The sequence below is a fragment of the Saccostrea cucullata genome, unplaced genomic scaffold (assembly GCF_032062105.1).
Source record: "Saccostrea cucullata isolate Sc308-1 unplaced genomic scaffold, CSIRO_AGI_Scuc_v1 ctg346, whole genome shotgun sequence".
Lineage (NCBI taxonomy): Eukaryota > Metazoa > Mollusca > Bivalvia > Ostreida > Ostreidae > Saccostrea > Saccostrea cuccullata.
The window spans coordinates 83,437-97,897 of NW_026923145.1; positions in this window are offsets into that span (position 1 = coordinate 83,437).

Consider the following 14,461-nt stretch of genomic DNA (forward strand, 5'->3'; position numbering starts at 1 on the left):
GTGGACAGATATCATAGAAGCATTTTTCATGAGTTTAATCGCTATATCTCGAAATTAAATTACAATCAAGAAATACAAGAAATTAAATATCTGGAGATAACAAACAGTATTCAAGATAAAAAAAAATCCATAAAACAATACAAAATAGGAGCAGAACAAACATGGACCTCCAAAACATCAGAGGTGACATCAGGTACCATGGATAATAGACTTCATTGAATGCTTAAAGGTCATTTCGACTTTGATTATGACTATGTACTTTTAACAAAACAGGGTCAAAATTTAATGAATTTAAATTTAACAAAACTCCTTATTCTCGGTGACGGCAAAATAAATAAATAAGTAAAAACGATAAATAAGTGAATAACGTTATTAGCTCTGCGTTATTTGCTTTTCAAATCCAAACAATCTGCTTTGTACTTAATGAAAAATGGAAAATTTTCTTCACGTTGAATGATAAAGGAAAATTAGAATTAAGTAACAGTAACTAATTACATTTAGATCATGAGGTTTCTATAGGAGTCTGGTTTTCATTTTCAACATAGAGGCCTTAAAAATAGCTCATTTGATCTTATTTATGGTTGTTTACTATGATTATGAAGAACAAGGTGCAATGTAAATTGCTGTTCATTTTGTCCTTCACAGTTTAAGTAAATGTAAGATTTGTGTTCAATTGATTTCCAATGGTGATCTCCACCTCCATTAAAAGTCTCAATAAGTTTCTACGAATTATAAAAATCCCCAATTCTGGGTATCCTCTTAATCGATAGAATTTAAATTAAATTTTGGAATAGTATTGCAATCTCAAAAAGGGTGAAGATAACTCTCCTTGAGAGATTTTTTTTAAAAAATGCTTACAATACTTATCTTTGTCCATGGCAAAAGTAGGAATATCTTGATCGTTTTTCGGTACATGTTCTTTGATATCTATTGAAAAGGATAAAGGAATAAAAACCAGCAGGTGATAGGGAAATATTACATAAATATGGAAAGTTGACGATAGAAAAGCTAAAGTCACCTGAAGAAGATAGTTGGTATTTATCTTTCACAGTCATTAAAAAAAGAAATCGGTTGTGCAGACCCTTGATAAAGAAGCATAATTAGTACATGTACCCACTGTAGCACAAGTTGAAGATAGACCCACAGACCACAGAGATGTCGTCAATGAGGAACTCAGCATCCATTTAACATCAACTTCGGAGTACATATGTGATTTTTAACAAAGTTATTTTGTTGTTGAATCACAAGTTATAAGAAAATCCCGAGTTATATTGAGGAAGCTGTTTTCTATGGCAACAAAAAAGCCTAGTTTATGAAACATTTGGAGATAACGAACGGTATTCAAGATCAAAATCCCATAAAACAATACAAAATAGGAGCAGAGCAAACACGGACCGCCAAAACATCAGAGGTGGGATTAGGTGCCATGAAGTAAGCATCTCCTGCCGACCGGTCACACCCGCTGTGTGCTCCTTGTTATGATCAGTATAAAATAACGGAAAAATCCATCGTCAATTCAGTGTGTAAATAATGGATTAACAATTAATATGAAAAACGTCAGCATTTGACTCAATGATAAATTGTATTCGCTGACAAGGTCATTGTTTCTGTTAAATTAAAGTTTTGCAATTTAAGAAATTCAAAACTATTGTTAAAGAAAGTTTTGAGTTTCTTAAATTGCAAAACTTTAATGTAACATATCGACCATAGAACTGACGAAATGATTACTTTAAACGAAACTGCTGATGATCTTGCTTCATCAACTTGTTAACAGTTTGTCAATGATTTACCTCGTTTTAGAAATTGTTCATACGTAGAGCATGCTCTATATATAAACTCCGTATGCAGGTGATGAAGGTATATTGCTGTATAAGTAAGGGAGGTTGACGATAGAAAAGTTAAAGTCATCACTTTATCATATAGCTTGGTTGTTAGATAACCATTAACGCCTTTTTCAAGTAAAATATCCAAATATGAAACAGATGTGTCAGACACTGTGATATCTTTTATCTCAAGCTCACAAGGATATATCATATCGACATAAGAATCAAAATTGCCATTGTTAATTGACAGTACGTCGTCGATATATCCAAATGTCAAGTTGAAGGCCACAAGTTTTCTTCTTTTAACGCATAGGATTTTGGACAAATTCTGTTTCATGTGAATACACAAAAAAAAGGTCTGCTAATAATTTATCTTGTGGACTGGTTGTATAAAGTGTGGGAAAATCATGTGTTACTGTCTATTGAAAAAAATGTGATTTTAATTTTTTAAATTTCCTTGGAGGTTTATTGAATCTACTTTTGCTTAACAACAAGCTACAACTAGCTAAATATTACAATTATGGAAGAATTAAAGACCTAAATTTTGAAATTTATTTTTGTTCTGATAAACAACAATAAGTTTGTATCACAGACTACTTCAATATCGCAAAATAGTGACAGAATTGTTGAAATTCTTGTGCAAATTCACATTTTTACTTCTATAGCGAAAAAGTTACTAAGTTCGATGCAACAACTTTGCTATATAGGTATCTAAATGATTCGGTCTGTAGACGTTCAAAGCGAATTAACTCTAACATCTCAGTCTATAATGTATATAGATTTTTTTTCTTGTCGCTGCAGCTTTAATTTAAACAAATATTTCAGCTAGTCTGATAAATCTTTTCTTTCTGGTCGAGGAAAAAATATTTTTAAAAATTGTATGAAATAGAGGATTTACTCTACATTAAGATAAGAAATTTCTTTCCTTCAATAAATGTCAAGTTTCAATGACGCTTAAAGCATTATTGATCGAATGTTTTTCATATATACAAATTTTTGGAAAGTGTTGTCATACTGAATTTCGTACGAATTGTTTTAGTTTCCGATCATGACAAGGAGCTAAAAGGAAATGTGACAGGTCGACAAGGAATGCATTCGCTACTCTTCTATGGTACCAAATTCTTTCTTTAATGCTAAGAAAAGGTCTAAATTATAAGACGTCATCCTGGATATGGTTACACCTCATATGAATGAAAATTTTAACATCAATCAATCACTTCGGATTGCTTTGGTATAAGTTAGTCCCAGCCTTCAACATGTCCAGCGGTGTTAGTAAAGTGAAGATTTTATCAAATTAATGTATATTTCATCTTAATCAGTCTCAAAACATTTACTGTTTTCCTCATGTTTATTTCAAAAGATTTTTTTAAAAAAATCATATTAGCATAGGGCTATGAGTAAATGAATCGCTAATTTATAAAATCTCTACATATGAACAATTTTTAAAACGAGGTAAGTTATTGACGAAAAAGTTGATGAAACAAGAATATGAGCTGTCTCGTTTAAATTCATCATTTCGTAAGTTCTATATGGTCGTTACAATCATCTTGTTAGCAATTACAATTTTGTATTAGATCAAATGCTGATTGACGTTTTTCATGCCATCTGCTAGTCCGTTATTTACACACTGACGGATTTTCCCGTAATTTCATGATCATGACAAGGAGCACACGGCTGGTGTGAGCGGTCGGTAGGTGATGCTCAATCTTCCATGGTACCCGATCCCACCTCTGATGTTTTGGAGGTCGGTGTTGGCTCTGCTCCTATTTTGTTTCGTTTTATGGACTTTTGAGCTTGAATACTCTTCATTATCTCCATATATTTCATATAAAGATTAACATAATGACATTGGTTTATATTTAATTTCAAAGCATAAGTTTTAAATTGGCTAAGAATAAAAAATGAATATACAGTTATCGATCTAATAAAACTAAACAATTCTGTGAACTGAAAATTAACACAGAGCTGTGAACATCCCCTGTAGACCTTCCACAGCCCAGGTTATCCCCTTTACAGGCACCAAAATATACACATACCTAATAACAATAATTTATTATTAGGTATGTGTAAATTTTTTTTCATTAAAAGAAAAATAAGTAACGTCAGGTGCCTGTGATCCCTATGTATTGATCAAGTAGATGGAGCATTCCTTAAGCAAATTTTAGTAACATTCTCTCTCTCTCTCTCTCTCTCTCTCTCTCTCTCTCTCTCTCTCTCTCTCTCTCTCTCTCTCTCTCTCTCTCTCTCTCTCTCTCTATAAAGGTTCTCTCTCTCTCTCATGTTTCATGAATCTTTAGGCAGCAGATGCTGCAGTATACTTGTACTTTTCATGTCATGAAGTCAAAATATTCTCGATACTTTTTATAAGTACTATCATTTTACAAACAGCGTGACAGTTTGCTTGATGGGGCGTGCTAAAATTGTGTGTGCTGTTTATTATTTTACTCATCGAATGGGTCAATGAAATCAATACTAATTTGCATATGAAACATTTGTGTATAATACATACATTCTAAATTTGAATATAAAGGTCCTCAATAAAACATGTATTATATTTGTTATGATTTGACTGGATGGGTTTCTAAATACGTATAACATATATAAGAAAATTAAAATAATGGAATTAGTAAGGCTACTCTGCTACTATTGTACTATGTAGCTATCGATATCATCATTATAGGAAGTATTATAAGACTTGCTTTGTCCGTTCACATGTAATTGTTGTTTATTCAATACGATTGGTCAGTATTGTCAGTGGTATTGTTGGGTTCTGTGTTTCATATGCAAAATATTATTGATTCCATTGAAATCAAACAACCAATCGATAAGTAGAATGATAATCAGCATACAAAATTTTAGCACGCCCTATCTAGCAAACTGTCAAGCTGTTAGTAAAACGATAATACTATATATTATACTTTCATGTAAAAGAGTTGAATCTGATTGGCCGAGAAATATTTGTTAAAAAACACTATTACCCGCTGAATAATGAAGCCACGCCCTCCAGCGTAGCAACAGTCAACATTGCTTGACGACGGGTGTTATTCCAAAAAATAACGACTGTGCAGAATTTATGCTGTTATATGTATTTGTATAAAACATTCAGTATAATATAATAAAAATATTCTCGGGTTGGCTGCCTCGGTTGACTATGAACTAACTATTGTGGCGATCGAAGATGTCCAGACATCATTAGAATTTGTATGATAATGAATTGTTTAAATGCCTGATTGTCAATGTGAATCCAGATTTACTGTACCAAACAATATTGATGGGAGAACACAATTCATTTCTAGCTTAACAACTAGGTCATCAAAAAAGTTATTGAATATCCTAGTCTGTCATTAGTATAAATCAATTTTATGTGAGGAAGCATAAGAATAACAATATACCGACAATAGTTTACCGTCTAGAATGAATTTAGGCACTATAGCCAGGGTTTACTACACGGTTTGATTAATAACTCCGCCAGGACCGACAAGAAGTGTTTCGATGCCATTTCAGTGTTCGATTCTGTCCCATGTCGGATCTTGTGGTATTATTAGAAACAATAATGCACTCATAAAAGCAATTGACAGTAGAACAAGTGTATAAATTAGTTCGCCATTTTACAGTAAATGCACAACTATAAATGGTTGCTTAATTGGACCTGTTGCTAAATTTGAACACAATGATTTTAACATATTGAATGATCGTATCAAAACATCTTAAATAAGAAATAATTTTCTAAATTGATTAAAAATTTATTCAGAAGATAGGCATTTACTTTTGCTTACTAGAAGGTCGTCATTTGAATGTTAAGAAGAAAGTCCAAACGCTGTTAAATATACATTAAAAATATAACTATAACCCTTAAGCTACTTTGAACATTGAATTCGGCGTATATTTTAGTAACTTTTTCAGCACATTATGGATTGTAAAAATATTATTTTGTTTATTTTTGTTTGTGAAAATTATATATTGATAATAAAAACTGTTTACTTAAATTAAACATGATACTTATATGGCTTTCGAAATCGAACAGGGTGAAATCCCAATTTGAGAGTTTAAGATTAAGTGGGTAGCCCTTAGAAGAAAATTATTCCTTTTTAGTACTACTGGTATCTCGCTTTTCAGATTCTGGGAAAAGTTTGGTCTTAATAATGACTTATGCGAGTTGATTTGAAAACATTTTTTCAATAATGTTGTATTCAAATTGTTCTACAAAAATAAGATAGCTTTAATTACCAAGATTACAAAGGAACAAACTATGATTGAGGTAAGTTCAAATAAATTAAGTTATTTAGATTATGTAAGTTTAAAGTTTCTACTTTTATTGAAAAACAAGCTGTCTAATATATGCCCAGAAATTTTATTTGTCGTGCAAAAAAATGGTTTTATAAATTGTTAAGATGTTGTGCCTTAAAGTACCTTTGACTTTTTATTTATCCGCACCACTAACTGAATATTATATAGCATTCATGAATAAAGTTCCTTTAATTCTGTTAAAATTTTAGAGAGTAGCATAAACTGGAACCCACTATGTACCATAGTAAATCCAGTACAATTATGATACTTCAAATGTAATTAGAATAAGTGGAAACTTAAATAAGATGATTTGAAACTGACATTATTATTATGATTTTGAAGAATTTCCTCCAAGAAATACACCTGTAAAGCGTTCGTAGGATAACATTTCCAATGGCAGAATTAAATCAAGTTCCTCTAAAATACGCCCAATTAATGAATTTTCCTGTAGGAAGAGAAGGCAGTGTTGTTACCTGCTTTTCTCAGTTGGGCCCAATATATATTGATCGATTAACCTATAAATTCTTTTTTTGCTTCTGAATAACTTAAGACAGAAAGGATAAATGGTTTCATTTTGTCCCTTAACCGTTTATGAGAGATTTCTGATGCTAGGCCTATTAATCCATTCTGACATTGACAAGGTCGACTTTCTCACTTTTCACCCACCACCTGGCGAAATCTACAGAATTCATAATATTGATGAAATTTTGATTCCAGTTTGAGGACAAGGTCTCTCTAAATTTTGACCATTTAACCATTATTATTATTTTCCATTTATTTTTAAAGAATTAAAGTATGTGTGTTTATTTTTTTGTAATATTTTGACATACTAGTAAGTTTTTGACGTTTATGAATGAAATTTCCCCATTTTGGGGTCTTTAAATTATTTACTCGTTGGAAACATTTTATTTCTGTTTAGATATCATTTACATCTATTGTTTCTTTTTACTTTCACTATAATAATTCCATTTATCATTTAGATATTCAAAAGGTGAAGATTATAATAATCAACCTCAGAAAAATCTATGAACAACCAAATCTTTGAATTGGAATTAAAATACGGATTCAAGGAAATTCCAGGTCTTTCGGAGGAGCGAGCAACCCTTATCGATGGGTCACACCCGCCATGAACCTTAAGTATATTTATCATGTAACAGTAACATTAACAGTAATGAAGAAGAAACTGCAAGAGTAAGAAAAGGAGTGAATCGGATGTGGATACTTTAAAATTCCAAAGAACTTTTGGACCTTTTAAAATTACAAGATTTTAAAACAACAACAGCTTAAAAACTTACAACTTTTCAACTTTATACACAACCATTCCCCAAAATGAAATGAAGTCCACGCTTTTTCATATCATTGACAGCTGCTTTTTCAATAAAAATGGAACTCGTAAATTTACTTACTTAGTCATTTGCAAAATTATTTTGTTAAAACACATTCTGAATCTACACAAGTACTCTGAAGTTGACGTCAAAAAGATGCTTGAGTTTCTGATTGACAATATCTATGTAGCTTGTCTTCCAACAATCTGTTGGAATCCCCATGGCTACCAATTGCGCTCACTTATTAGCAGACCTATTTTTGTATTCATATGAAGCAGGATTTGTGCAAGATCTTATGCAGGAAAAGAAGAAAACACTTGCCGTGGCCTTCAACTCGACATTTAGATATATCGACGACGTACTGTTAATCAGCAATGACAATTTCCATTCCTATGTCGATACGATAGATCCTTGGGAGCTTGAGATAAAAGATATCACAGAGTTTGACACATCTGTTTCATACTTGGATATTTTGCTTGAAAAAGACATTAATGGTAATCTAACAATCAAGCTCTATGATAAACGTGATGCCTTTAACTTTTCTATCGCCAACTTCCCTTACTTATGCAGCAATATACCTTCATAAGATGTATACGGAGTTTATATATCTCAGTTGATTCGATACGCAAGAGCATGCTCTACGTATGAACAATTTCTAAAACGAGGTAAATTATTGACAAACAAGTTGATGAAACAAGAATATCTGCAGTCTCGTTTAAGGTCATCATTTCGTTAGTTCTATGGTCGACACAATGACCTTGTCAGCAAATACAATTTATCATTGAGTCAAATGCTGACTAACGTTTTTCATACTAATTGTTAGTCTATTATTTACACACTGAATTGACGACAAATTTTCCGTTATTTCCCGATCGTGACAAGGAGCACACGGCGGGTGTGACCTGGTGGGCAGGGGATGCTCACTTCATCGTGGCAATTGATCTCACCTCTAATGTTTTGGAGGTCCGTGTTTGCTCTGCTCCTGTTTTGTATTGTTTTATGGACTTTTATCTTGAATACTGTTCGTTATCTCCATATGTTTCATGTAGATGGAATATCATTTCGTTCGTCAAATTTAGTATAAGAAAAAAGAAAGAAAAGAAAAGAAAAAGGCACTGGTGAGGAAATACATCAGTCAATATACGACCCAGTTGTAGTTTATATTTGGTCGTTATTACGACTTTAATTTTCAATAATAGTGACTTTAAACGAGATCACATATATAAAGAAAGTTAACTCGTTTGTCATACAACAAACAATGTAGTTGTTAGTTGGCCCTTTTATCTATATAATATCTATATATCAGTAAATAAAAGAAATAAATGGACGTGCAGTTTTTCCTCAAAATTTTATGAAATAATCTAACAGTGTTAGAACCACTTTTTGTTATAGTTCCTTAATTTTAGGGGGAGGGGGGGTCTCTGCTATAGCAAAATCGTTAAAGGTGGGCCCAAGATAATCTTTATACTTATGGTAATATGTACAAAACTAGGATGCCAAAAGCGGGACTCTTATTTAAATATACATTTGTAGACCTATCTGATTGCATGGGATAAAAGGTCAGCTAAGATTTGTATTAAGCAATAGAGCATTGGACCACAGGCACCTGACGTTAATTTTTCTTTTAATAAAAAAAAAAATTAGGTATGTGTATATTTTTTTTTTTATTAGAAGAAAAATAAGTAACGTCAGGTGCCTGTGCATTGGACCAATACATGTATTCTTAATATGACTTTTGTGGAGATAGTGTACAGTTTTAAGCTCAAAAGTCCATTAAACAATACAAATCAGGAGTAGAGCAAACACGGGTCTCAAAAACATCAGAGGTGGGATCTGGTGCTATGGAAGAGTGAGCATCCCCTGCCCACCAGTCACACCCGCAGTTTGATTTGGGGTTTGGATTTGTGTTTTACACAAGTTCTAGAATATACAGCAGCTAACACAATATCTTTACAGTAGTTAATTTTTTTTTTTGTAGGGAGTAGGAATAAGGGCTTACCAGAGCATTTCCTAGACATTGTAATATATATTGCTTGGGAAGAATATAATAAAGTTTTTAAAATCTTATAAAGGTAGGGTAGATCAAAGTCACCTCGGTTGTCTGGACTGTAAAAAGTTCGTGATTTTGAAGTACTCCATCCTTTAAAATTGAACTTAAGTATAAATCGGATTTCCAGACATAGAAATTTAAAACTAATTTAAAACTTCTTATACATTTACGAAAATGAGCATTAACAATTAAAGAGGGTATTGTCATCAGCAATGTCAACTGCAACCATAACATGAAGTTTAAAGAAAAATACCTTATTTTTTTTTATTATAGTTTCTTAAAAACTGAGCTTAATACACAATAAAAATGGCCGCATAGAATGTCAAGATATAAAGATATAAAACACTGTTTGGTATAGAAAAATCTTCATTGAAAAACAAACCCATCAGTGACTAGGTATTGAACATCTAAAGTAAAATCCTCGTATAAGTGTTCTTGTTTATCTCCTTCTTTCAACTACAATCTTGCTGGACAATTCATTACTGGTGATGTAAATAGATTGGAAAATAGAGAACTTAAAGCAATCACATTGTAAAGGGTCCTTATAATTAGTGAGCCGATCTTTCAATTTGCGACAGGACTTCATTTCCATTATGAATTCTGTGGAAGATTTTACCACAGTTTTGGCTACATATTTAAAGGAAGACCAGAATACTTTATCAGAATGGATTAAATGATTTTTGGAAATGTATTTTAAAGATTCGTATCAGAAAATTGAAAATGTCCTTCCGTTTTCACTTAACTTAAAGAGAAATATATGGAGATAACGAACAGTATTCAATCTCAAAGCCCATAAAACAATACAAGGAGCAGAGCAAGCACAGACTTCCGAAACAGCAGAGGTGGGATCAGGTGCCATGGAGGAGTGAGCATCCCCTGCCGACCAGGTCACACCCGCCGTGTGCTCCTTGTCATGATCAAAAATAACGGGAAAATCCGTCGTCAATTTAGTGTGTAAATAATGGACTAACAATTAGTATGAAAACATCAGTCAGCATTTGACTGAATGATAAATTGTATTTGCTCACAAGGTCATTGTATCGACCATAGAAGTTAAGAAATGATGACTTTAAACGAGACTGATGATATTCTTGTTTCATCAACTTGCTTGTCAGTAATATACCTCGTTTTAGAAATTGTTCATACGTAGAGAGCATGGTCTTGCGTATCGAATCAAACTGAGATATATATACTCCGTATGCAAGTGATGAAGGTATATTACTGAGTTAGAGAGACTACATGAACAAAATGTTATGGTTCCAGCAAACAACGCTTGTAACAATATCGTCTTTGTTTTGGGATTCATTTATATAACTTTTTTGGAAGAACTTGGTTTTAATTTTAAGTCTGGTATTCCAGCATACACTCACAATTCACTTTCCACAAGAAATTCTTCAAAATTACATCTCAGTGTTTAATATTTTAATATACTAGTACCAGTCAACCAAGTTGAGTTCAAGTTCAATCTACCCTGCCTGAAATGGATTCCCTAAACTTCATTTTTAAAAAATCCTTACAAACAAAGATACAATGCTGGATCTAGCAAATGTTCTATCAAGCCCCTATTTTTACTTCTTGCATAAATATTTACTGCTGTTTGGGAAGAACTTCAAAGGCCTTGTGCTTCAGCATATTCTAGAAGTGGTGTACGGTAAATAAAAACCCTCGAAAGAATTTTTTTTAATTAAAAAAATCACCAAATTTTAAATGTATTGAAAAAAAAACTTTTTCCTACATTTTATGCAACAATTCCTTTCGATAAATTAAAATCTATACTTCTTTGTGTTATTGACAACTTCTTCATTAAAAATAGAACTAGAGAATTTTCAATTCTTGTGTTTAGTCATCAGCAAAAACTTCGTTAAAACCATTCTGAATGTACACACAATTACTGTGAATGTGACATTAAAATGATGCTGGACAAGGTCTATGTAGTCTTCGAAGACCATATCATGTTTTCAAACAAACTGTTGGAATTCCGATGGGAACTACATGTAATTATGTTCTTATATTAGCTGAACTGTTTTTATATTCCAATGAAGCAAAATTTATTTAAATTCTTCTACATGAAAGGAAGAAAACATTAATTGTGGCCTTCTATTTGCCATTTAGATATATCGACGAATTAACAATAATTACTTCTTTTCATAAGTGGACTCGATATATCCCAGTCAACTTGAAATTTAAAAAAAGAGTCTGTCACATTTTTCATGTGTGGATGTTTTACTGACTAAAGACGATTAAGAACAATTAACAACTAAATTGAATGACAAACGATATTCCATCGTCAGCTTTCCTATGTAGAAATTTTCCACTATCACCTGCTTATGGTGTACATGGCTCCCAATTTACGGTATTATCTACATAAGAGTTTAAAATCCAAGTACGATCAATTTTTAAGCGAGGCATGCTACACACTGATAGACTGATGTTATGTCTGGGATTTCAACAACCTCAGTTAAAGTCGATATTTCGTAAATTCGTAAAGGTCTTTATGATGACTTTGTTAGCAAATATGACCTTTCATTGGGTCGTATTTTGGCTGATGTTTTTCACATCAATTGTTAGGCCTATGCCTTTATACTGAATAGGTCTGCAAAGTTCTGTCTGCCGGATCCATACATAAGACACATGACGGTTGTACCGAGTCAACAGGGATTCTTACTTCTCTGTGGTACCTGATCCCATCCCTGGAATTCCCATGGGCCTATGATCCACGCCCTCTTCACATATTCGTATTGTTTATATTTTTTAGGTCGATATCTGTTTGTTATCTTCACCTTTTTACTTTTTCTTAAAAATTTAGCTATACACACAAATGTGAGAAAGGTGAGGTCAGAGTAAAGGTCAAGTAAAAAAAGTTGATGCAACTGATCATGAATAATCTCATCAATATGCATCGGCATATTTGGTTTGACTAAAATATATCTGGAATAGTTTCATTGAAACTATATAGGCTTGATACTTTTTTTTTTGTATTAGAATTAAAGATTTGATAAAAAAAAAATTCTTGCAGAGTTCCTCTGTGTTAAGGACTAAAGTAAGGAAAGTTAAATCAAAGCTAAAGAAAGCTCAAGTTAAAAAAAATTTTGATGAAGTTGAATAGCGCTCATCAATATGTTTCGTATACGGGGCACCCCTACTCGGTAAAAATAAGTAGGGGTGGGGCACCCCTACTTATTTTTACCGAGTAGAGGTAACAAGTGCGGTGAATATGTATTAGCAAATGAAATTCAATAAAAATATTTTGAATCTAGCTCCTTTGAAATTGAGCTAAATGCAAGGACGAAAGGACAGACATGACAAACACTACATCATAATGGAGCATAATTTTTAAAAATGCCAGCAATCCGCTTATTAAACATTGCGCAACGTGCTAAGTATCAAGATCAGTTAACATAGCAGAATACGTTAAATGTGTGGGATAGGATATTTTATTCATAACCCCGGCTTTCCCGAAAAACAAGAAGTATGTGACGATAAAAATTGACTTTCTGTAATCCAGTATACACTCGACAAAATTGATTCTTGCATGAAAGAAAAAAAATATTTTAAAATTATTTAAATATTGACGCCGTTACGAGAATCAGGAAGAGAAAAAAGATGGAAACAAGCAGTAAACCAATTAATTCAAGACGATGTAATAACGTAAATGAAGAGCATCCTTTTGTAGCATATTTCATCTTCATTTTTTCGTACATTGCATTTGGTCCGTACGTTGGACCGCTATAAGAGAATCTGATTTGGACCGTACGTTGCACCGCTACAAAACTGAAAAGGATGCTTTCCGTTTTCGTGGTAATCATTGTCCAAAGCATATAATGTACAAGAGTTATATACGTATACATGTATTCACTATATATCTATGGAAAAAAAACGATTTAAATTTTTTATCATAGCTGATCAAAATATAGTATAATTTACATGTAGTGATAATGAATTCACACGGAGGATATTTTCATTTGTAGAATTTTTTTTAGCGTACGTGTGTTTATAGTTTTTACGGTATAATCTGACGAAATTATATATAAGGAATGATTATAATTCAACGAGAGATGCTTTTTATGATGAAACTTTTCTGTGTTAGTGTCTTCCTATGGCAAACAAAAAGCGTTAAATGTCACAGGCGAGAAAAACAGACAACTTTATGCCAAATTTCTGATTCCCTCTACAGACCCTTTTTTACACAAAAAAGCTTCCTGCTTATTAACAAATGCCAGGAAAAGTCGATAGAGCTATAAAATACGCTTTCCGCGGAGGCTAATCGTGATTATGTTTAATACTTTATTACCGAATGCTAATGACCATTTTCTGTCCCCCGTTAAAAAGAGTAACGATTCTCTTATTACTTATCCAATAAAAAACAAAACAATTTAATAATTTCACATAGAAAGTGAGAATCCATACCCTTGTTTACTCGAATTGCTTGCAAGGACTACTTTGACTTTGGAACTTATGTCTGATTTCTTTGCCAAAACCAAAAAAAAAACAAACATTTTGTTTGAATAATTAAATGATTTTTTTCCAGGGAAAACTAACTTAATGTTTTGAGGAGGGGCATCCCCTCTTGAACTCACCTAAAATATATATTCACTTATATTTTGTTCACATGAAAATAGAAATCATTCGTTTAAATAGCTTTCTAAAACAATTTGTTCATTTTCTATATATACATATATGTATAGAGAAGAGAAATGTAAAAGGACTTTAGCAAGGACTGCTTTGTCTTTGGAACTTATGTCCGATTTCTTTGCCAAAACCAAAAAAAAACATTTTGTTTTAATAATTATAAATGAATATAAAAAAAACATTTTGTTTTAATACATGTAATTATAAATGAATTTTTTTCCCTTATTTTAGAAAAAGACTTCAAAAAGTGTTCATTTTCAATATATACATATACCCGTATGTATAGAGAAAGAAATGTAAAATGACTTAGCCTGTGCCTTGACTCCCACTATGTCAAAGGTTGTACC